General features: G+C 28.0%; 1 pseudogene; it reads left to right on the top strand.

The window, feature by feature from the left end:
• The first annotated feature begins 1,662 nt into the window (after positions 1–1,662).
• On the top strand, positions 1,663–27,058 carry LOC110644951 (uncharacterized; annotated as a pseudogene).
• Positions 27,059–27,502: the final 444 nt, after the last annotated feature.

The raw sequence follows: 27,502 nt of genomic DNA, 5'->3' as shown, positions 1-27,502 counted from the left end.
AGGCTTTGATTGTGAATTATGCTAATTAATATGTTAGTGCTGTTGACAGTTTGGGGATTGTTAGTCGAGGTTGTTTTTAGCGAGATCTTCATTGGTTTGGTTGGAGGCCTTCAGAGTTTGGTTGGTTTAAACTGAATTCAGATGGTTCCTTTTTTGCTCCTCTATGCAAGCTTCTGCGGGAGGTTATTAAGAAATAGTACTGGAGCTTGGGTGGGAGGTTTTACTGCTAATTTGGGTATTTATTCCATAATGGCTGCTGAGCTTTGGGGAGTTCTGCTTGGTTTACAAGTGGCTTAGGAGAAAAGGATTCGTTGTTTGGTTGTACAATCTGATAATGCAGCAGTGGTCTCTTTTCTGAATGGATATATTTTGAGCAGTCCTTATTTCAGGATTCTTAATGGTATCAAGGACTTGATCAACAAGGATTGGACTACTCATGTTAAGCATATATAAAGAGAGAGTAAAATGAGTGCTGATTGGCTTGCTCGGTTTGGGCATTCAATGCCTTTGGAAGTAACTTAGCCGCAGGACCCTCCTATTAGCATTAACGGGCTCCTTCTCCATAACATTTGTGATGTGAGCTACCCCACATTTTGGGTTGTTTGGTTTGTTGTGTGTTTTTCTCCCTTTTTGTAAAAAAAAATAAAATAAAATAATTTGACGAACTTGATCCATTAAACAATATTTCAAACCAATTTTTATTGGACCTTTTAAAGGGTTCATTCAGAAAAGTTATGGCTTATAGTGGCTATGTAGTGAACGTATTTAAATTTCACATTAAGAGTCATAATACAGATATGGCAATGATGAATAACAGTGTGTGCATAAAGGGAATAAATTACACAACTAACAAAAGCAACTATTATGGACAGTTGGTTTAAGTTATATGCATAGAGTACTTGGGATCACTCATAAAGAGAACTGTTGTGTTTAAATGTAAATGGTTTGATCCAACACCAAATATTGGAACAAATGAACACCAAATATTGGAACAAAGGTTCACCAAAAATATAAAATTGTAGATGTTAATTATAAGTGTTCCTTCAATAGCATGAACCATTTGTGCTCGTTGTCCAAGCCGCTCAAGTCATTGATACAACATAATCCTAACTTAAGGCATGACAAGGTCAATTAGTGGGCAGTGATCAAAGTAAAAGCAAGGTTTGTTATAAAGCTCCCATATGAGTTAACATCACTACTCCCCCAACACGTGAATCACCTTTTCAATAGGATGAAATGGAAGTCCAACAATACAACTAGATATTGATGATGCCCAACAATATTTAAATGATCCAGGTGGGACACTAGTTAAATTTGATGATAAGGAAGTTAAGGATGAAGATAAGCCTTAAATTGAATTAGAAACCAATGATGAAGATAAAGGCATTGATATTGATAATGAATAAAATAAGGTATTTTCTAACCCAATAGTTGATATTAATACCATTATTGCACTATAATGTAAGGTCGTGATATTTCATTTAGTTTTAATTAATTAATGTTTAATTTTAAAAATTGTTATTTACTAATGTAATTTATAAAGTAGTGTAGAATGAGGCAGGGTCATGGGACTGCATGTGATAGAGGCCATTGAGAGTGGGGCAGGGGTTCTATACCCCTTAGTGTTGATCATCACACACTAAACAACCTATAAAGGGCGAGATGGCTATCCATGTTGATCCATCATTTATTCCAAACGAGCTTGGGATGTTGGTTCCCTCCCCTCTTCTACCACAACATGCTTCTAGTCATGATGGTTTGACTGCTTATGCATCTTTTGCTATTTTGGTGGACTTCAGACTAATGGATCCACTACTTTGGACCTTCTTCATCAATTGCAGCTACCACTTTGATGTGCACATTTCAACTTCTATTTCCATAGATGCTTTTGCTTGTAAACCTTTAACCTTATTTGAAACTATTGCATCTACATCACAGGGTTTTAGACAAAGAATTGGTTTTTAAATAATAAATAATATTAATTATAATATAATGAATTTGAAACAATATAGGTTGTTTGATATATCATTTTATATATATAATTTTTAAGTGCTACTAACTATTGATGTATTTCAATTTGCAACCATTGGATCCATGCACCAAAAAGATTAATATTTAAGGAGATGCTAGTTGTTGATAGCCATCGCTGGAAGACCATCCCACGGGAGACTAAGGACTTCTACTTGGAACAGTTTAAGGTTAAAGTATAATTTATAAAAATGTATCATTGATGCATTATTGTAAATTTAAGTTGATGCATAATGTACGTTCTATTTATATTGCAGGAGTACTTTTTTTGGGAGGACGCAATGGACAAGCTAGTGAAAATTACATGGAAGAGAAAGGCTACATAGTGACACCAAGGCCTTAAATGCAATATCAATAATGAGAAAAAAAAGAGATTAACAGTTCTTGAGAAGGATAAGAGATTAGCAGTATTAGACATAGTCTTGCAAAAATGGAATGCAACTTGGAGTGATGTCCATTACAAGGCCAAATGTTAGAAACTTTCAACCAATCGACACAGTGAGACGAGTCAAGCAGGATCAAACATTTCCCAACATTGCAAAGAATCCATTTTCTAGCTATGAAGCAAGAAAATGGCACTAGGTAGCGCTTTCCAGTGTTCAAAATGTTTCCATATCAAAAATGAGATGACATGGCTTGGAGATGTTTCTAGGCCATTTTCGGAAATACTGCGAATCAAAAATGCATTTCTGGGCACGAAAATGTGTTTCTTTAAAAAAATAAAAAGAAAAGATAATAGGTAGGTTAAAATCACAAACAGAAATCACACCACACTTCACATTCACAACTCATCACATTCAATAGAAGACATAGAAGAATAAGAAGAAGAAGAAGAGAAGGAGAGGATAAAAGGACTTACCTGTGATCCATGGCAGAAACAACAATGGCAATGGCAATCGGCAGTCGGCAGTCAATGCAGGTGAGGATCTCTTCTCTGCATCTGATATATGTATTTCACGTAGTCATTTAGGTTAGATTTTATAGTTATTTTATTCTTTTATTAGTTAATTTTAGTTAATTTCATTAGTTATTTAATTAGTCCTTCATACTTGTTAATTTTAGGTTAATTTGTAATTTTGTTTTTATTTTGTAGATAAAATAGTGTTTTTGAGGAACTAAAAAGCAATTATGCAAGTTAAGAGTAAATTTCAAGTCCAAAAGTGCAAAAAATGCAGCCTAAAAATTAGATATTTTGAAGGCTATCGAAAGTTGCATGAGGAGCTGCATAGTCTATGCAGCTTGTGACCAGAAAATGAAAGAAATTCTCTACTTAACGAAAGTTGCAAAGCCTAGCGCATAGGCTATGCACCATCTTATACGAGAGACCGGAAAGATATTGCAAACCTGATGAAAGATGCATAGCCTATGCACCTTCACGGAAGATGAACTTAATCCAGCCGAAACATGCGTAGCCTCATGCATAGCCTATACACTCACCTATGCACTCGCCTATGCAGCTGATCGGTAAATCTCCTAGGCTTACCAAACTGTGCATAACCTTTCTCATAGCTTATGCACTTACCCATGCACCTTCATGGAAATTCTCTAAAGCTTATCAAAGCATGCGCAAGGACTTACATGGCCATAAAAACCTGTTTTCACTCATTCTTTCTGGTTCTCTCTGCATAAGATGCTGTATGGGCACAGTTCCAATTATGTACTTCTTCATTAATTGGCTGAAGAAGCAGATCTTTTCACACTTATAGTGACCTCATCTCATACAATTTTTAGTCTATTCTAGGGTTTATATCATGTGGTATTTAAGCATTATTACCTCACTTTTTTGCAAAAAAGAGAAATAATCAAAAAGAAAGGAAAATAAGGAAGGGAGCCAACATATTCCATTTCTGAACTGAAAAACTGGATTCTTCTTCATTCTTCACCATTTTTTGCACTTCTTCTACTGGGTTTTTTCAGTTTTAATTTATTTTCATGTTTTATTTCTTCTTTTGCTTAGAATCTCTTGTATTAAGCATGGATAGTGAGTAGTACTTTAAGATTCTGGAGTTAGATATATAATATTTAAGATATTTTGAGGTTTTGAACTAGTTACCCCATATTTTATGGTTATTATGAGGTTTTATCCATTTCTTGTGTACTTAATGACATGCTTAGTGTAGGATATCATTAAGTTATGTTCTTAATCCTTGATTGAAGCACCAAAAAGAGAAAATCCAAGGATAGATCATCAAGAAATTGGACTTTTTCACACCCTACCCCTCTGTAAGGCATAACATGATCCCATAGTATACCTAATGAATTACCAAACTTCGCCTGCTGATAACCTATTAAATACACTAGAAGGAATTTTAAACCTTTTCTTACTTCTTTTTACAGTGGTGAGCATTATTGACAGGTGTTAAAACTTTTCTTTTACTGAAGTAAAACCAAATAACAAATTTGAGCATCAATAATTTCTACAAAAATTTTGGCAGAGTGCCATCTGTATTTTGAATAAAACAGTTCTTCAAAAACTTGTAAAAAGCACTTCCAATATATTTCTCAATCCCAAACTCCAATAACAATTCAACAAAATAAATTTCTCAACATTTGTCAACACAATTCAACAATCACTTTTCCAGTGTTTCCAAAAGCTGAGATAAGTGAGTTATGTCATAATATTTTTACAAGCCAAAATAATTTACAATTTTAGTTTACAACTGCTCAAGACCAGGTACAATATATACATACAGTGCACATACATTACAATAAAAACTACAAAATATGGTATACTCAATATACCCGGTGAAATCTCAAAATGTAGCACAAGCGACCTACTCACGCTCACTGTCTGTCATCTGTCTACCTGCGACAGCAATGAAAAAGCTATCGCTGAGCCAATGTCTCAGTGGTGCACAACATTAAGAAAATACAATTTAAAACCATAAATCATAAATCATACGAACTGTGGATACTTAAAATCATAGTTAAATTCAAAAGACAGAGAATGTCATAAAGAATTTAAACTCTATTTCACAATATCACAATAAATATCAATAAATCACACACACAGCTTAATCATGTTCCAAAAGTCCAATTCGTCCCAAAAGCTGATGGCTAGTGAGGAATAACATAGCTAGCTAGCAATAATATGAGTACTCATTCTATTCATCCTCAACAGGCACACACCTCAACACTTCAGCCAGAGAGAGAATTCAAAGTCAATTCGTCCCACTAGACAAGCTAGCAAGGAATTCAATCAATATACATGATAGTTGTGGTTTCAAACCATTTACAATGTTTTTCAAGCAATAAGTATCCATCAAATATAATTCAAACAAAATTTCACAATTTAAACAGTAACAGATAAATTGTCATAATTTATTTTAATTGAAAATTCAAAAGAAATAACTGTTGTGCATAAACCTCTGAAGTGTAACCTCTTGGCCCTGACCCAGTGTTTTCTTCCCCTTCCCTGAGTCTTTGCTAACTAAAACACACAATTTGAAGTGTTTTAGTACTCATTTAAACAGTCTCTAACAATAAGGTTCAATAATTAATTTATTTAATTTTATTTTTTTCCTTAGTCAACCTATAATGTTGACCCTTGATGCACTCTAGGTGAATTAGGTTTAATGTTACCAATATATCACATTTTGCATTTCAATATACTACCAATATAGTGCAATTTACCATTTTTACAAGTTGACATTCATTTCCAAATTATTTCAAGCGTCATTGTATGTAAATGTCAAGTTTTTAATTTTTGTGTGCTAGATTGGTCTAGCTTAAAGTCCTATTTCTCTTAGTTTTTAGCTTCTAGTCAAAGAAGAAAAATTGTAGCTCTATGTCTTATTGCACTCAAGGCAAAATTTCAGGTCATTCTGAGTTGTATAGGCCAAGATATGGTAATTTTCTAAAGCTAGACAGATTGTACTAAAATGGCAACTTTAGGTCATTTCTGGTTCTGGCAGTTTTTATACCCGAAGTTGTGCAAGCATTTTGACTTACTTATGGTCATTTCTGGGTTTTGGTGTCTTCATAAGAGTTGTAGATCTATGTCTAATCTATTCATGATAAAAATTTCAAGTCATTTGGACCTGTTTTGAGTGAGTTATGGTCAAAACACTAACTGCTGCCCAAATGGTCAATTTTTAGGTTTTCAAGTCACTAATCCGGATTTTGTCATTTTTAAAGTCAGTTTCTAGGCAGAATTTTGACAACATTTCTCCATGAAAGTTGACCTATTTGGTGTCTATTTTCACTCCCCATTGGCCTTATACCAATTGGGTTCACAATTTTGCACTTATAACCTAATTTAGGTACTGCCATCAATACACTACCTGCACAAGACACTTACACTTCCAATTTGACATTCCTTCTCCTCCTCATTACTTCATTATTCATGCATAGCACTTCTACAAATATTAAACATGATTCCAACAAGTATATTGGACAGAACATTCAAGTGCTCAATGCACACAATTCACTATTAAAGTCCAACATTCAATTTCCACCGAAATACCACATATTCAACACCAATATTTCACATACACATCCATGAAAACTACACATGCTGCCCACTATTTAACACCATCACATAGGCTGCCATTTTTTGTACAATACTTCAACAATATTTCATGAATTTAAACATTTCAATCTTCATCATGAGGCTGCCAAAAACTTAAACATATATACCAAACTTTCATTTTCATTTTTCAACTTACAATCACATTTTATACATGGAAATCAACTTCAATACACTTAAACACTTAAATCAATACTCCAAATCACTAAATATATGCAAAAATAATATGTACATGATGAAGTTCCATGGCTACCGAAATGCTCCATCACCAATAATTCATCAAACCTCAAACTTCTTCCATAATTCAACTACCCACAACCTCAGTTATACTTTTAATGAAACAAGAATTGAAAATAACCACTTACCTCTTTTGGACTTCTTCAAAACTGCACCAAAGTTATCTTTCTTGCTCCCTTATTGCTGCCCAAGGTGTGTAGGCAAAGATTAATGAAGAAACCTTAAGCATTGGGAGCTTGGATCATGGATACATGGAGGTTGGAGTTTGGACGGCCATGGGAGAGTTTAGGAGCTTTTTGGTTCGGCAATGGAGAAGAACAAAGAAGAAGAAGGTTACTTAGTGGAGAATCTATCCCAAATGGCTTACATATGTGTTCATGAAGTGAGGTTAGTGGAGCACTAATGTAAAAGAATAGTTATTTATTCCAAAGTTTCTAAATTCCCACATTTTCCTCATTTCTTTTACTATTTAGATTATGCACCACCATTTTAATTTTCATGATATTTTCAAGGTTTAATATCATTTATTTTTAATGGACATTTAGGTCAAATGGCAACTCGGGGTGTCAAATGATCACAATGCCCTTATTCGGGTTGTATTCCCAATTTTTCGATAACACCGAGTTTTGTCATTTTCTTAATTTCTCTTTTTTCTTTGTATTAATTAATTAATTTTTCTTTGACATTTCTAATGATATTTATACTTCAATAAGTCTTTAATTATGTCTCGAAATTAAATTCTGAGGGTTCCCTACAGTCTTGGGGTTGGCTATTGCCTGCGCCGTAACTTCCCCGTGCGGTCACCCATCGCTAAGGTTTTCGGCTCGTTTAACTTTGTTACATTTCATTGCTATTATTTTTTCTTTGTTTTTCTTGTATTTCCCTCTATTGTATTTCATTATTTTATATCTCCTCACCAATATTTAAGTGTAGTTCTAGGCATCCTAGCTATCCGGAAAAACACTGGTCACCGGAACAGTAAAATGCACTACCAAACATAGGGGTGTTACAGACTTAATTACCTTAGATATAGAAATAGACTAAAGATTAAGAGGGTTAATAGATGGATTATAGAGCTTCATGGGTCTTGCTTAATTTTAAACTCTGCAGTAAAATTTAATTAATCAAGGTACTTTTTGTCTCACTCGAAAGAGATTTCAAAAGATTTGAGAATCGATCTCCTTGAAACACATAATTTCCATATGTTTAGCTAACCAATCAAAATACCAAAATAGTTTAAATATGAACTCTTAACTCTGAAATCACCTTTTTACAATCGTTACTTGATATTTTACTTTGAAAGCTTAGTTTAATCCATTTTCATTAGTTTTTGTCATTAATCTCTTAATTTTTTCATTTAGCCAATTATTGAATTAATCTTTGCTTGAACTGAGTTTTGCATTTTCATACTTTAAACTTTAGATTCCCAATTTTCTTTTACTTGTTTGATTGGAATATAATTTTAGTATAGTTCATTTTATATCAAAGATTCAATTATAATACAAGTCTTCGAGGGAACGATATCTTTTTCTATACTACTTGAGTAACCCGTACACTTGCGGTTGGGCCACATCAGCATCTCCCTTTCTCTTCTCTACATCTCCTTTGCTCTGCTCTGCTCTCCATCTCCCTTTCTCTTATTTACATTTCCCTTTCTCTGCTCTGCCTCTCCCTTGTCTCGTGGCCTTTAAGGCTTTAACTTTCTCGACTTTTCTCGTTCTCTATTCTCATATGTTTCTTCCCAATTGCAATCAAATTGGGTTTTATTTTCTTGATTGTTTGATTAGTTTATAAATTGGAATGGTTTGATTGGTTTGAGTTTTGAACCTGATTTGATTTGATTGGATGATTGGTTTATGATTTATATGAATAGAAATTATGAATATGATTTGGTTTGCTTAGAATAAATGATTTTTTTTATTTAATTCATTATTTTCCTTTGTATTAAATTTTCTTTTTTTTTTTAAATTTCTCTCTAAAACAAATTTATCAAAAAACTTCCATGAATTAATCACAATTTTGTCACATTTAATATCAAATTTCTCTCTAAATGTATATGCCATAATTAGATTTTTCTCAAACCAAATTTAAAGAGTTGTCATAAATAATTTTTTTTTTTAAAGGGGCGATTAAAAAAATCCTTAAAAATTTCTAAGATTTGCCATATTTTTACAATCAAAGTTTTAAGGGAAATTAAGGACAAATATAAATATATTTTTAAAGTTATTTTTAAAATTATAAAATTTCAAGTTTAAATTCTAATTAATGTTAAATAAAAAAAATTCCAACATTCAAATTTTGTATTTTTTATTAATACATTTTTTATTTTTGTAATAATTTATATATAATTTGCTTAATTCAATTTGTTTTATGCGTAATTATATTATATATTAAAATTTTTTATAATAATTTTTATAGTCAATATATTCAATTCTATTATTTAATTTTTAATCTTTTAACATATAATTCGTATTGTGCTTTAATTTTTAATATATAATTTGTTTGAATAATTTGCAAATTGTATGAAATTGCATTTTCTTTTTGTCTTTTTGATAGGATATTTGAATGCATTCTTCGAATTCTAATTTTACTAAAGCAAATAGCACTAGTGTCACCTTTTCAAGAACTAGGGAGGAAGAATTTAACTCTTTGTAGAGATATGTGACTAAACTTGAGAAAATCAAAGAAGGAGGGGGTAATTGTAAATGAATATGTAATTTTTGTAGACAAGAAAAGCAAGGAACTTATACTAGAGTGAGGGCTTATTTATTGAAAATCATTGGGAAAAGAATTGGTGTGTGTAAAAAAGAAGGGAATGATAGAATTTTTGAAATTAGAAAACACAAGGATGAGGCAACAAATAGAATTTCTAATTTACAATCTAGACGGGTTCCTTTGCCTATTAGTACAACTTTTATTCCTTCATTGAATATAATTGAATCAAAGTATTTTAGCAGCTTTAAAGAAAAAAGAGTTAATGATTCTCCTCTTGGTAGAGCTATCGATTTACAAACTAGAGCTTAATTAGATACAGAGATTGCTAGAATGTTCTACATTTCGAGGGGGGAGGGGGGGGAGGGAGGGGGGTCTACCTTTTAATTTAGTTAGAAACCCTTATTACGTGAGTTCTTATTCCTTTGCTACTAATTATGCTTTGGATGGTTATTTGCTATCTGGTAATTATAACAAATTGAGAACCATATTACTTTAACAAAAAAAAAAAAAAAAACAAATGTAGAGAGGTTGCTTGAACCAATTAAAAGCATTGGGTTAGAAAAAGGTGTTAGTATTGTGAATGATAGATGGAGTAATTCCCAAGGGAGGCATTTCATTAATTTTATGATTGTTTCTTAGTCTGGCCCTATATTTATCAAATTTGTAGATTATTATGGTGAAATGAAAGATAAGCAATTTATTGCTAATTTGCTAAAGGAAATAATTAATGAGGTTGGTCATCAAAAAGTGGTACAAGTCATTACTGATAATGCTTCGAATTATAAGGGTGTTGGAGAAATCATTGAGGGAATATTTTCACATACTTATTGGACTCCTATGTTGTGCATACTCTTAATCTTGCTTTAAAGAATTTATGTGCAATAAAAAATGTGAAAACTAATAAAGAAACTTATGATGTGTGTCATTGTATCATTGAAATTCATGGAGATGCTTTGCAAATCAAGAATTTTATAATGAATCATTCTATGAGGCATGCAATTTTTAATTGGTTTAGCCCTTTGAAGTTCCTTTCAGTCGCTGACACTCATTTTGCTTCTATTATTGTGATGCTTAAAAGATTTAAACTCATTAGGCGTGCTTTAGAAGAAATGGATATGAGTAATCAATGGGCACAATACCGAGAAGATGACTAAGGCAAAGCTAAATTTGTTTGTGACAAAGTGGTGGATAAGGATTGGTGTGAAAAGGTTTATTACATCCTCGCTTTTACTAGACCAATTTATGATATTATTAGAGTTTGTGACAAAGGCAAGCCATGCCCTTATTTGGTTTATGAGTTGTGGGATTCTATGATTGAAAATGTGAAGAATGTTATTTTTTATCACGAAGGAAAGCAAGCAGATGTGTTTTCTCATTTTTATTATGTGGTTCATCAAAATTCTTATTGACCAGTGGGTAAAGAGCAATACTCCCCTTTATTGTTTAGCTCATTCATTAAATCCAAGGTAAATTTCTAAATTACATATTCATCTTTTTGCTATAATTTTTTATTTTTTTAATTTCCTGAATTTATTTTCTTGTTTTTGAAAATTTTACAGTGAAAAATGGCTTCAAAAGGGAGAAGCAGGTTATTTTTGAAAAGGTGAAGACTTTAATCATGAAAAAAAGCAAGCAAATGAGTTTTCTCCTTTTTATTATGTGGTTCATTGAAATTCTTGTTGATCATTGGGTAAAGAGCAATACTCCCCTTAATTATTTGGCTCATTCATTAAATTTAAGATAAATTTTTAAATTACATACTCATCTTCTTGCTATAAATTTTTTTTATTTTTTCTATTTCTTGAATTTATTTTCTTGTTTTTGAAAATTTTAAAGTGAAAAATGGCTTCAAGAGGCCTCCTCATATGGATGGAGAAGTATTAGCTGAAAGAATTAAGTGCTTTAGGAGGATTTTTTTTTTCTAATGAAGATGAACGAACTAGAGCAAATAATGAAATTACAAATTTTTCTCTGAAAAGTGGGCCTTTTACAGATCCTGATTCTATTGGAAGTATGTACGCGACAGATCCTAAGAAGTGGTAAGTATGTTTTAGCTCCGATGCACCTTTACTTTAAATGTTAGCTTTTAAAGTGCTTGGACAATCTACTTCCTCCTCTTGTTGTGAAAGAAATTGAAGTACTTATTCATTTATTCATTTATATAGAAGGAATAAATTAATTCCAAAACATGCAGAATAATTCATTTACTTTATCTTCTACCCCGTGTCCGTTTCCGCATTTTCCCGTGTTTGCGTTTCTGTCTCCGTGCTACTTAGTTTCCCAATATTGTCATGTGGAGGTTTTATTAGGTGCTCCAAGAGTACATGCTCCTTTTCTTATAATGAAATAGGGCCCACATCTTATAATTCATTGGATAACTGAATTCATATGAATATATGGTGCACTATAAACTAATGCACCAAGAGCATCTTATAATTTTCCATGTGTGTGTAACTTTAACAATGCATGGCAGTACAATTTAACTTGATGAAAATTATTTGGTTTTCAAGGAGAGAGGCTGGGAAGAAATCCTCATCCACACAAGCTTTTTGACGCTACCATAACAGAAGGGCACAACGAAGTTCTTCGATGGAAGAGCAAGAACCATTCACATAAGTTACAATTATACGTTTGAACATTATGTTTGATTTGCTATTTTGAATGCATGATGTGTTGTGATTATTGCAATGCCATGTTTCGCAATTTGACCATCTGTTTTAACGTGCAGGAATGTTTTCTCAAGTCGAAAGAACACGCGACACAACCACAGGAATGGTGCAGTGAGGCTCGAACTGTGGGCAAGGCATGGTAGTATTATAAGGCTATCAGAGAAGAGAAGAAGCAGAGTGTATGGATTAGGATCTCAAGCATCTACATTTTATCCAAGTTCCTTGCACACATCAAAATCTATATCATCAGCACCTTTGGAGCACGAGGTTTGCGATATCTGCCGTCAACTTGATAAGTGTGTGCAAAATGAGCAGCATCTACAACAATGAATTCAAAAGCTGACACGAAGAAATGAGCAGAGGTTGACCGAGTTGTAGGAGACTAGGGAAATGATGACGCACATTATGAGCCAAGGTATGTCACATTTGTCCCAAGCCGCAGCTCCACAGCATGATGATCTCACTTCTAATCCTCCAGACGAGGATAACGATGATAGCGAGGACACAACAGATTTTGATTTTTGTTTTAAATGAATTGAATAGACATTGATATGTGAAGTTATTGGATTTTCATTTACATTGGTTAGTACATTGTTTGAATTATTAGATTTTTACAAATTGTTTGAATTTATTCGATGGATTTATAATTATGTAGCCTCAGTTTATAAGAGTTGTTGGAATTTAAAGGATTGAATGATGTATATAGAGAGAGGTTTATTCTGGTATAAAATAATTGAAAATTCAATTTGTTGAGCTCTAGTTTTACTAACAGATTTAGCAATAGTTTTCTTTCGCTATTAGTAACGGTTTATATAATTCATTGCAAAATACAATTAAAATATATTTTATATATAAGAAATTTATCAATGGATTTAATGCTAACGGATATTTTGTTGATAATTATCAATAAATTCAAAAATTATTGCTGCTGAATTACTAACAATGTTCACTACAACAAATACAATATATTGTTAACATTGGTAAATTTATTTATTAACGAATTTTATTGATTTAGCAATGGAATTATTTGTTACTAAATCAGTAAATTCTCGTAGTGCAATTAGGGTTTATATGGAAGAGGGAAAATTTCCCCAAATCAAAACAATGTTTTGGTTTTTTATAATAATAATAATAATGATAATAATAATGATAATAATAATAAAATTGACATGCCTTAAGTAAACATTCTGTTTTGCCACATAGGATTGTCTGGAACACATTATTATGAAAAGTGGTTTGGTAATATAATTGTAAAAGTTAAACAATTCATGTAATTAATTGTGAAAGTTAGAATTTCTTGATAACATTGTAAAAAGCATAGAAACTCGAAGCATATTTTGGTAGTTAGGTCTTTTCTTTTAAAAGAGAAACATTACCTCTAGCCATTACATAGCTCTAAGATCAGCAAAATATTTTGCCGAAGCGTAAACTCTACCCCAACCATCATTTCAAGCATTTTGATACTATAAGAAATTTTAAAAATAATTACAAAAATTACTGATCATTGAATTTTATTGGCAATTTACTAATAATTTATCGACACTTTATCGAAAAAAAAAAATAAAATTTAAATTAATTTGTACCTATAAAATTATCGATTGATTACCGACGAACAATTTACCAATGACACAGTTTTGTAGGTAAAAGTGACGCCTAATATTGACAGTGAAATTAGAGACTAAATAAAAAAAAATACAAACAAAAAATTCATTGATAATTACTGACTAACTTGTATTTTGTCAGTAATATTAAAAAAATTTAAAAAAGATTAAAACTTGAAAAATTTTAACTATGAAAATATTTTGTCAGTAATTACTAACGAACTCATATTTTATAGGTAATATTAAGAAAAAAATATAAAATAAAATTTAAAAATAAATTACCTATGAAAATTTTTCATCGGTAATTATTAATGAACCGTATTTAGTTGGTAATATTAAAAAAAAATTCTAAAAAGCTTAAAAACTGTTAAATACGAAAATTTTTCATCAGTAATTACCAACGAACTATAGTTAGTCGTCAATATTAAAAGAAAAATAGAAAAAATTAAAATAAATTACTTACGAAAATGTTTCGTCGGTAATTATCAACGAACTCATTTTTTGTAAGTAATATTAAAAAGAAAATAAAAAATAAAATTTTAAAATAAATTAACTACAAAATATTTTTGTCAGTAATTATCAACGAACTCATTTTTTGTAAGTAATATTAAGAAGAAAATGAAAAAATAAAATTTTAAAATAAATTACCCATGAAAATTTTTCGTCAGTAATTATTAACGAACTCATTTTTGTAGGTAATATTAAGAGGAAAATGAAAAAATAAAATTTTAAAATAAATTACACATGAAAATTTTTTGTTTGTAATTACCAACGAGCTCATTTTTTGTAGTTAATATTAAGAAGAAAATAAAAAATAAAATTTTAAAATAAATTATCTATAAAACTTTTTTATCGGTAATTACCAATGAACTTGTTTTTTTTTGTAGGCAATATTAAAAAGAAAATAAAAAATGAAATTTTAAAATAACTTACCTACAGAAATTTTTCATCGGTAATTATTAACGAACTATATTTAGTCAGTAATATTAAAAAAAAATAAAAAAATCTAAAAAAGCTTAAAAATTATTACCTACAAAAATTTTTCATCGGTTATTATTAACGAACCATATTTAATCACTAACATTAAAAAGAAAACAGAAAAAAAAATAAATTACATGTGAAAATTTTTTATCGGTAATTATCAACGAATTCATTTTTTATCAGTAATATTAAGAAGAAAATAAAAAATAAAATTTTAAAATAAATTATCTACGAAAATATTTTGTCAGTAATTACCAACAAACCATATTTAGTTGGTAATACTGAGAAGAAAATAGAAAAAAAAAATTTACAAAAGTTTAAAAAATTTTACTTACGAAAATATTTCATTGGTAAATTATAAAAAAAAATGTAAAATTTTTACATCTTTTGTAAATAGATAAGAAATGAATTGATTTCTCTACAAAAGTAAAGTCACTTCTCAATATATGGCAATTGTGACATAAACAATATGTGGGGCCTACTTTCGGCCCGCTAGTTTTTTTTAAAGGCATTTGAATTTTAAAAAATTAAAAAATAATTTTATATTTAAATTAAAATATTTAATATTTAATTTAAAAAATAATAAAAATTTTAAAAAGCATAAATAAATTAAAAATTAAATTAAATGAAAATTTTAAATTAAATTAGATTGAAAATTTTAAATTAAATTAATTTTAAATTTAAATTTAGAAATTAAATTAATTTTAAAATTAAATTAATTTTAAAATTAAATTAATTTTAAAATTAAATTTAGAAATTAAATTAAATTAAATTAAATTTTAAAATATATAATAAAAATTAGTTATGAAAAATTATCATTAGTAATTACGTACGATAACTTATTGTCGTTAATAATTATCTGTGATAATTTATTTTCGTCTGTAATTACAAATAAAAAGTGTTATTGATAAATAGTTAGTAATTTATCAATGCACGATCTCCCATGAAATTATCTAGAAAAAAAAAATCCTAATTTACCTATGAAATAGTTCATCGAAAAATTTAGCGATAACATTTTTTTCATTGATAAAAATTATCTACGCTAAAATTTATGTACAAAAAATTTCATCGATAATTTATTGGTGATCTTAATTACCAACAATATATAGGCATATTTAGCCAGTAATTTTTATAGTTATTTTTTTAATTTCTTATAGTGATACATAGTGTTATGGATTTAGGTAAAAAATCAATGATAATAATAATAATAATAATAATAATAATAATAATAATAATAATAATAATAATAATAATAATAATAATAATAGTAATATCAGGCAGAGGCAGGAATGATAGCTTCTTCTTCTTTATTCTTAAGGAAAATAAATAAAGAGAAAACAATAATAAGTTTTTTAATTTTTTATTTAAATAATAAACAGAGAAGAGAAAGAAAAGGAAAAAAAATTAATTTTTGTAAATGTTCTTAATTAATTTTAAATTTTTTTCTTCAAATTAACGTGAAATAGAAAAAATTATGAGAATAAAAGTGTTATTCTATTGAAATTGCATAAACATTCTTGTATAGTATAATAGAAAAATGAGAATATGTTATTATTTTTATTTTTTAAAAGAGAATTTATATTTCTCTAAATTTTATAATTTATTTAAACAATATAAAATAAATTAAAATTTCTTTTCTTTTTCTTTATTTATCCTGTTCAATTCTTGCATAATTAAGGATTCGGTTAATCTCGTTTAAGGTAATTGTATTTGTGGGTAGTAAAGTTGCAAGGGATGGCAACAAGTCACACCGAGTGACGACAGCCCAAAATTGCATATGCATGTGTTGAAGCAATGCAACTTTTACCCTGTCGAATTAGATTAATTGAAGGTTTTGTGGTGATTAAATTACACGTCTCTGGAGGGCGTTGGAGTTATTGGTTGTGCAATAACTTAGATTATTTTTGAATATGATTTTCTAATTTAAATTTTAATAAATTAATAGTTTATAGATAAATTATTAATGGAAATGATTCAAATACTAATATTTAATGATTATTGATATACATTTATTTTTCTATTTATTATGGAAATATTCACATCAGCAATTATTATTAATAATATCAAAGGGTTATCAATGAGTTTTAATTTATAGTATTTAAGACATTTTTAAAATTGCAATATCATAAGTTTAAGTCTCAACTAATATTAATTATAATAAAAAAATTATATTTTTGTTTTCATCTTATTTAATTCAATAATATTGAAATCATTTTTAAAATCATGGTATTACGAGTTTGAGCAGCTAATTTTGCTACAACCTTGCCCATATGGAATCATGCATCCCAAAGTTTTCCTATGAGCATTTTGCGACTAAATTTTTGTATGCCATTAGGGGTGGCGTGGCTTATGTCTATTATTATATTATTTAATTTGAATATTTACCTCATTTGTAATAAAATAAGTTATTGGCTTCACTTGGAAAAAATAATTAATTTGCAATAAAATAATTTAATTTAACTATCATATAATTATATTATTTTAGCATAATTTTTATTTTTTTTAAAATATACTTTTTTAAATTAAACAGAATTGAATTTTCTCACTTTTTAAGTTTTTAAATATTAGAATTGACAAAAAAAAAATTAATTAAATTCTTGTAAAATTTTAATTTCCAAACAAGAGACTGACTCAATAAAAATATAGAAAATATTGGAAAGCCATTATATTATACATTCTTTTAAATTGTTGATAGATTTTTTTTTTAAGTATAAGATTCTATTTATTTTACAGAAAATAATTTATATATAAATTTTTTTAAAAAATATTTAAAAAAAATATTTTTAATGAAAATATTTTTTGTTATTTGATTGTAATATTAAATTAATATTATATATTTATATCATATATATATATATATATATATAAATAAGTATTTTCACATTTCAATAAGATTATCAAAATTTAGAAAATAGAAAATAACTTTCTCTTTTGAAAGAAGTAATTATTATTTTTTAAATAATTTAATTTTTTATGAGAAAAATATTTTTTATTAAATCTATTTTTTAAGTATTTTAAATATTAAAATACAAAAAATATTTTATATGAAACAAATGGAATCTAAAACTGAAATTTCATTGGGATGATAAGGAAGAAGAGTAATATCATCTTGGACAAAAATTAAATGCTTTGATGTTAATTTAGAAAGATACTGTAATTTTTAAAAAATATAAAATAAATTGAAAATTTAAATCAAAATAATATTTTAAATAACTTTTAGGATAATTTATAATCTAATCCTTAAAGTATATAAAAAATCACAAATTGGTCTTTTTGTTTGCAAAGGGTAATAATTTAGTTCTAAGGTTTGATTATGTCAATAAAAAGTAACCTTGTTTAAATTTACCATCAATCTTATGTTAAATGATTAAAATGATTTACACCATTTTCAATGAGAAACAATTTAATCTCTCATATTTTATTTTTATTAGTAACATTGTTCCTTTTATTTAATTAAAATATAATTATACGTACATGTATATATTATAAAGAATATTTTTAGATTTAATATATTTAATAATATAATTATTGATTAAATATAATAACATTTAAATATTCTTTAAATTATTTAAATATTCCTTATAATATAAAATTATTTTTTCATAGATGTAATATATAATTATTAAAATATAAAATATTAAAATAAAAAGTTAATTAAAAGTAATAATTCTTTATTTCTAAGTAAACAATATATTTTCTAAATTCCTATTTTTTTATATTGCGTACGATTTTGTAAAAGAATTATTTTTTTTATGGTGATATTTTTCAATAAATAAATAGTTCTAAGAATTCTTTTAACGTAACTTTTATCCCAAAAAAAAACTTAAAACTTATTTTTTATATGATTTAATATAATTTGTTTCGATAATATAATTTCTTACAATTTATAAATATTATAAAAAGATTAGATATCTTAATTTAATTTTATTTATTTAAATATTATTATATTTAATAAATAATAAATCGTTTATATTAAACGCTAAAGTATCTTTATAATAAAAATATTCTTAATTATAAATAATTATGTATTATAAAGACTATCTAAGTACTTTTATATTTAAATAACCATATTATTTAAATAATTACACTTTATTTAAATATAAAATTTAAATCTCAAAAAATAAAATTATTATTTTATTAAAAATAGAAGTAATGATATATAATTTTGTCTATATCTCCAAAATTAAATTATAAATTACCCCCTTTTTTCTGTGAGGTATTTTCATAAAGAAACAGTGGAAGATGTAACGGGTCAACAAATTGAAGGGGACGTTACTAAACAGTCTTCCATTGACTTTTCTAGTTTCGCGTTCCTTTGGACTTAGCAATGTCAAATTCCATGTAGGATTAAATTAAATAGTAGCTGAGTTTGCTCTCCAGTTAGAGTGGCTATGGTCAGATTTCAAATCTAAATGGGTCAAAAATGAAATTGGTTTTGAACTGAATTGAAATAGCCTTTTTATAAATTGATTTAAATTTAATTTTTTTAGGAATGGTGATTGATGATTACTTATCAAATTGAAATCGGTAGTTTTGAATTAGATTAAATTAGGAATTTAAATAAAAATAAATTCGATAAATACTCGAATCTACTCTTAATTTATTTATATAAATATTAAATTCTCTATATAATTATCCTTTATATTTTTTTTTAAAATTTTTAATATTTTCTGAAATTTTTTATATAATTATTTTTTATATTTTTTTTAATTCTTAATATTATTTTAATTTCTCTTTTTATTATTGTATATGCTCACTAAAATTTTTAATAATATCGCAATTATTTTATATTATTTTAAATCATTTATTTTAATTTTTTTTCTCTTTTACATTATTTTTTTAATTATCAAATTTTATCATAACATTTTTTAAAGGACAAGCAGTAAAGTCATAAATTTTAATTCTTCTAAATTCCAAGATGATAGAGTATGTAACTTAATTTTTGTAAAATTAAATTTAAGCACTCCCTTATTTTTTTTTTTAAATTACCTCTTTTATTTTTTTTAATTAAGTTCAAACCTTTTAGTTTTAAATTTTCTTAAAAAGACATATTAATTTCATTTCTTTTGTTTTCTTATTTTATTTTAATGGAAAGATTTCTAATAAAAAATAAGCTATTTTTATAAATATACTTTTTTCTAAAAATTTTATAAATATAACTTAATTCCAAATCGATAAATTTTTACTTATTTTTTTCCAAACGGCTCCCAAACCATATCTAAATCACCTTTTAAATTGTCTTGAGCTATCATCAAAACCTTTTGAACTGAGTCTTAAACCGGAATTAGCGATTCCAAAATCTTCCTTTAAACCAAAATTGGCAGTTCTTGAACTGCAACCACCCACATCTCTAGTTTATCATTTTGGGTTTAATTTTTATAAATAAACATTTACAAGATAATTTTAAGAAAAAAAAATTCATATTTAATATCTCTACTTTATTAAAACTAATTACTTGTTCCTCTTATTTTAAAAAATAAATTAATTAGTTCTTATATTTTTGTTATATTTACTCTCTAATCCCTTTAATCATTTTAGCCATTAATTTAAATTTCACTCTGTGCTTATAATTTCAAAAAGACAATTATTTAATCTTTTTATTTTTTAATTTTTAAATTATTTAATTTTTGTAATGGTAATTTTTTTTCTTTTAAATATATTGACTAATATTAAACTTGATTTAAATTAGATGGAATGGCTAAAGAGTTGACGAAATAAAAATATAATTACTAATTAATATAATTTTTAAGATAAGAAAATAAATTGTTAATTTCATCAAAATTGAATGATTAAATAATAATTTTTAAAAAAATTGTGGCATATTAAAAAAAAAAATGCCACCAGCTGGTCTTGGCATAACCTTTTTGACGTCGGGAATACGAGATGATTTGCTTTGGTGAAAAAAGTTTCAATAGTGGAAATGATTAGCTGAACCAACCATTGGATTCTTTAAAGTTTTAACCTTTTAACTTTCAGAGGCCGCTGCCTCCCACCTAGCATTGCCAATCATAAAGAACATTGCATATGGGCACTAAAGGATAGTGGTTTTTTTTTTTTTAATTTTAGTAATAAATTACTTAATTACTATTATTAAATTTTATAATCAAATAAAATCAGAATTTTTTTAAAATAATAAAATTTTAAATTGAAACGCCAATTAAAAGTAAATGAAAACAAATTAATTAATATATATTTATAATATAAAAGTAGAGTTAGAGTCATTAGATTAATGATTTAATGGTCCTATATTTATCTGTAAAAATTTTAAATAATATTTCAAGTAAAAAAATTGAAGGGAAAGTGTAAATTGAAAAATAATATTATTCGTGAATATCATTAGCAAAAAAAGAAGTATAAATATGGTTTAATTTAGTAGAACTAGAATCATTTTAAAATGGCAATGTCACTAATTTAAATCTCATCTAAATCGAAGTTAATTGTTAAATAGAAAAAAAAAATTGATCCAACCAAAATATGCAAATATACAACCCCTCCTTCCTCCAATTCTCCCTTACCCAAGCAAATTCACACACACATACATATATATATATATATATATATAACATAATAGCATACCTTAAAACATAAATTTAATAAAATTAATGTAAATCTTTTTGATCAACCACATCTACACTAGCACCACAAGACAATAACCTGTGAAAGATCCTAAACAAAGCACCGCAAGAAAATTCTTTCACTTTCCTAAACACCAAACACTTCCTTATCCGGCCCTCTTCTTGTTTCTTCTTTCCATGATTAGCCAACTTCTCTTTCACTCTACCCAAGCACTTCTTCGTCTTCTCTGGCACACTCTCCTTCCTTGAGAACGTGTAGCTCCTAACATACATTTACCTGCAGGATATGCTGTCCACCACCCTTGTTTGGCCTTGCAAACCCTGCCTTACTCCCTGGACAGACTTTATGAACTCTGCATCGGATTCCGGCCACTTGTAGAGGTTCACATAGGTGGCACGTACTGGCACGCGGGGGTCTTGTGTATCGTTGACACAGTTTGATATGCAGACTGAGCTCATGTTTTGTGGAGAGAGGCTGCAGTTTTGTAGTGTGTTTGTGGTTATATATAGCTATACAAGGCTTAGATTGGAAGGAAAGGAATGTTGAGAGAGGGGAGAGAGAGTAAAGAGGTAGCAATTGATTAATTGTAGAATTTTTATATATCATGTGTTATGATTTGGCGTAATTGGCATTGAATATGTTTGAGTATATTGTTTTGTGCTTTTACTGTTAAGCAAGAATGACAAAGCTAAACAAAGGTTTAACTAAAATCGAAGATTTTGCTCTCCACCACCTTGTTGACCATGAGCATTTTCTTTTTTTAAAATTCCTATAAGGTCTAGAATTTTCACCATTTAGAGTAGAGGATGTAGGGAGATTAATTATTGTACTCGATTCGTTATTTATTTAAAATATATTATTTATTATAAATTTACATATAAAATAAATAAAATTTATATTTTTAATTGTTGAGTCATAATGGATCGAGTGAAAAGTTTTTATAAAAAATGTTGGATTTATGAAAAAGCAAAGCAACCCCAATTTTCCTTTTTTTTTAAAAAATCTATATTATGTAATTCATTTAAAATAGAATATTTACCAATAAAAAAAGGCTAAATAAATAAATTAATTAATCCTTAATTTATTTAGAAATATTCTATTACACCTTGCTTTTTTATTTGATTTATGACACTCTTAAATTTTTTTTTTTCATTTTGAACTATTCTGTATTTAATTTTATTTTTGCAACTAATAAATGTAATTTTATTAAATTTTTTAATAAAAAATAATTAAATATATCACTTCATATATCTTTGTTTCACTTTATAATAAATTAAATTGAATGATTTATTCATTATTTATTATTGAATTAAGTAAATTATGCTTATTAATTATAAAATTAAAAATTGAAGAGTATAATAATTTTTAAATAAAAGTTCAAGAGTGTAATTGATCCAAATGAAAAGCTAATAATGCATTGATTTTTTCCAAATAATTTAAAAGCTAATTTATATTTATCATAAAATGAATGGTTTGTGTTTAATTGGATTAAAGTTGTGTTATAATATCGTTGTAACTCGAAACCGCATCGTTTTAGGCGAGTTATTATTTCTAAATAATTTACAATTTTTTTAATAATTTTAATTATGAACGCATTAAATTACTTTTATAATTTTAACTTATATATATGTTTAATGAATTTCATTATAATTAAGAGCTAGGTATGCATAAAATATTAAATACTATTAGTCATTTCTTTAAAATTAATAAGTTATGTGCCACATATTCAATAAAATAAACTAATATTATAAATTAAAAGCAAAATTATATAAGAAGCTAAAAAATTAGATCAGGATAATATAATTTAAATAAAAACAACATATTTTCCTTTTAATAGGTCAATTAAATTAAAAATTCAAACTTTAAATTATAATTATATTCAAAATTCTAATTTTATATGAAATAGTTAAACTTTTTAAATTAAATACAATTTTATTCAATCACTCGAATTAATTTTGACCAACTGATAAATTTGTCACTTAGACTAATAGTGGCATTTCTCTCCAGTTTGTTTTTGATTAAAAACTCCACGTAAACTAAAATAAGATATCCAATGCCCTTGACCCCAAGAGCAATCGCCTTGAAGAAAACTTTTCTCCAGAGAGCTTTGCGTTTACTCTTCTTCCTCGCTAGTCCGTAGAGCTCTCTCTTCAGACCCCACTTGTCCATCGCCCAACTTCAAGGAAAGGTGATTCCCACCATCTTCTATCGATCGCTCCCATCACTTATGACTCTTCTCCTTGTTGAACCTATAAAATCCAAATTGAACAGGTAAAATCCACCTGATCAACCTCATTCACTCCTCAAATTCACCAAAAACACTCATAAAACACAAGCCTCTGCAGACCCTAGTGAGTCTTTTTCACCTGACTCTGTCATCAATACTTGGGAGCTCATGGATGGTCTTGATGATGACTTGGATTTCAAAATGGGTGACTTTTTGAAGCCAAAATCATTATTCTCTAACCATGCTGTATAGGTTTCCTCGAAATTCAGTTTGTTTCAGCATCTGGATTTTGATGAGTCTATTAAAAAGCTGGAGGATTCTTTTTATAACGACCTGATTTTTTTAATAATTTTATAATTTTTGCATTTCTATTATTAATATTAATATTTATTTAGTATTTATATTTTGAATTAATAATTGATTAAATAATAAAGTAATTTATTAAGCTCATTATTATTTTATTATTATTTGTAAACTTGAGTAAGTATCATTAAAAACCTCAAATATATAATTATTTTGATTATACAATATATTATAATATAAATTTTATTTTATATTTATATATAATATAATAATGTAATTGAAAAAGAAAAGTGAAGTTTAAATAATAATAATAATAATAATAATAATAATAATAATAATAAAATTAAAATAATTAGAAAGAGAATCTGGATGTGAACCACATCCAAATTCAAAACAAAAAAGCTAAAAGCATAGTTTAAAAAAAAATTCAAAAGTAAATAGACCCTTCCCCATTTCCACGTCTCTCACTCTCTCTCTCTCACTCTCTTTCTTCTCTTGCTCTGACTGGTGATCACCATGTAGACCAACGACGAAGACAACAGCTCTGGCATCCTCCAACGACTATGGGAAGCCCAAGAGCGGTGATATTAGGCAGTGAATAGTGTCTTTTTGAGAAGAGAGAAAAAAGTGTCAAAACTTTAGAGTTTATTTTCAGGTGAGCCCAATATTCAATCAGAGTGATTCCAGTTGCTAAGGACTCTTGGTGAAGAGTACTTTTAGATGAGACAAATCTTGCCGAATTTATGGCTATTTCCGGTGCCTGTAGGGAGAGAGAAAATGAGTTTTTGCCACTTTTCGATGATATTCTTGATGATCTGATCATCGGATTAGTGATTCCAGACCACCATTGAAGTCAAAGTGATGAAACCTTCAAGATGGCACCAACTCTACTCCGATAGGACACCGTTTGAAAAAGACAATCATCTAACTATTCAGATCACTCAGTGAGATTTTCAAGCTTTTTTAATACCCATAATTAAATATAATTATATAATAATTATTAAAAATTTATGAGCTTTTTTTAGGTGTGATCAAATTGATAATAGCTCACCGGCATTCGGGACTAAGTTTTCGGCTTGATTTGGATGCATGGCAAGTTGCCTCGATAGGTGGTCATGTTTACAGTCATTTACTGCATTTTCAGATGTTTCAAATACATTTCAGCTAGCAGAATTTGCAAAGGTAATTTTGAACTCAAGTTGTGTAGTTTTTGCTTAGCTTAGGTGTAGCTGATTAATTCATAAAATATTCTTGACTTAGTAAAATTAAGTAAAATGAATTTAATTAATATAAGAATGATGTGAAGGACCTCCAAAAATATTTTTATAATTTTTAAAATACTAAAAATAATTATTTTGGACTGTAAAGGAGTTAGGGATCTGAACTGAAGTTTGAACAATTAAACTTAGATTAGGTTTCTTGGATGCCTCAGATAGGCATTGTAATTATTGTTGTGGGCCTGAGGCCCTCTATGTTACTGTTGTTGCATTTTCTTACAGAGGGTTAGGTTTAGATACAGAGGAGACTTTGCCAAAATTTTGATAAGAACTTAGGATTTATTATTGTTTCTGTAGATTAAATTAATTGGTTAATTCTATCAATAAATTGATGGAGGTCAGCGTGTCTATGTAGGTGATTGGAGTCGGCCATCTTCTTCCTTTCAGCCAGATCAACTGTAATCAGGTCAACCAGTTTGTGAGTTAGATATTTGTTATTTTTGTAATTTCATTATTATTAATACATCTAGCATAGTCATGCATTTTTATAAATATTTGTTTGTGCATATAATTAGTTAAAATATATTATGGCATTCCTGTTGTTGCATGTTTGATTGTTGTAATTAATTGTGTTTGCTGCCTTAAGGAAAATTTGGAGTTTTGTGTGTTATATATGGCATATGATGAATATGGATTAGATGGGTAGTCTCGGCTTGAGCTAGTCTTGCAGGAACTTGGTCCTTATAGATATGGAAAGTTGGGGTGAGGCACGACCTTGAGTTGATCTCTCTGGCCCCTACACTTGGATTTAAGATAAAGTTTGGCTTGAGTTGAGCTCGCTGGTGGGATTTGGATTGAGAGAACTGTAAAGCGGATCAACTCCCATATTTATGCATTAATGTGATACACTAGGTGCATGAGTAGCTCCAAATTATCTTCTCATACGAATGTTGGGTGAATTGTTTGTTATATGGATTGGATGTGCATTTCATGATAGAATTACACTAGTTTTAGGTAGTTATAAAAATTACATCTGTAATCGACTTCTAAACTTACTAAGTCGAATGCTCACTCATATTCAATAATTTTTCCCTAAGTTGCAGGAGGAGTAATTTTCGTAGGGTATAATATTATTAATTAGGAATTTTTATTTATTTATTAGTTTATTTAATTAGTTATTTTATTTTTAAAATTTCGCTGTGACACTATTTTATAAATATATTATATTAATTAATAAAAAAAAATCAAATGGCTTATGCATGCTGGTATTAGGATTAAGTTAGGCTCCCCTAGTTGTAAATTCTGATAATTATTGGGTTGAGCTGGCCTAAATTGATCTATAATATTTTATTTTATTTTGTTATGTATCTTGGGCCTTGAAATTGAGCTTGGTTATGGGTTTAGAATAATTAGGCTTACTATAAGCCTTGAGGACTTTATGCCAGTCTAATTTTTAGTGCCAGTTCGACCTACAAAATTGGGTTGAAACACTTTTAATTCTGTGAAATTTGAAGAAATAGTTGTTCAGAACTCATTTTCATTGTCAAAGCCACCATAGAAGCATTTAGTAAAGGAATCATTTATGTTAAAGATGGATCCCAATGTGGTCTCAAGTTACAGTCGTGCATTTTCATCACGACAGTTGGACTACACTAAAGATCCACATGTGCAAGATCAGTGGGTTCTAGTCCCATGAATTCTTTACCAACCTACAATAATGAGTTCCTTTTACATAATACAGAGGATAAAATTGTTTTGTGTTTTACAAGTTTGAGATAATAAAAAAACTTATGAAGATTGATATGCAATTAGCTAGGATGATTTTCAGGGGTTTTTGAGTTCTAATGGATGAAAAGGACATTTCAGTGGATGCTTCATACAGAAAGGAGTTGCAAAATGTGCTTAAATTGAAAGTAGTTAGCTTGCAACAATTGTTTTTAATAATAATAATAATAAAAGATAGAAATGCCATCTAGGTGGCAAATTTAACATTTGGTCAAAATTAATTTGAGTGTTTGGATGGAATTGATCTTAGTTTGAAATGTTTGGGTATTTCACACAAAATTAGAAGTTTTGGATATAATCGTAATTTAACGTAAATGTTTGGCATTTTAGTCCAATTAGCCTTGTTAATATGATATATAAGGACTACTTTGAGCTTATAACATAATAGAGGTAGTGAAAGAAGTGAATTCTTGTCCCACATTGAAAGTTGACAAGGAGAGATAGGGATGTCAATGGGTTGGGTATTTTCAAATATTCAAATTGATTAAATCCTATTAGGATGGGTTCAACTAGTATATAATTTAATTTGGGACGGATCTCGATTTGAGAAATATTGCACTTGTCTAATTCAAATCGGATTAAAATTTTATATTTTGAAAAAAAAATAGAACTAAGGAATTAATTTGGAAACAAAA

Source organism: Hevea brasiliensis, chromosome 3 (genome assembly GCF_030052815.1).
Source record: "Hevea brasiliensis isolate MT/VB/25A 57/8 chromosome 3, ASM3005281v1, whole genome shotgun sequence".
Taxonomy (NCBI): Eukaryota; Viridiplantae; Streptophyta; class Magnoliopsida; order Malpighiales; family Euphorbiaceae; genus Hevea; species Hevea brasiliensis.
Note: the sequence above shows the minus strand (reverse complement) of the source record. Positions and strands in the feature narration are given on the sequence as shown.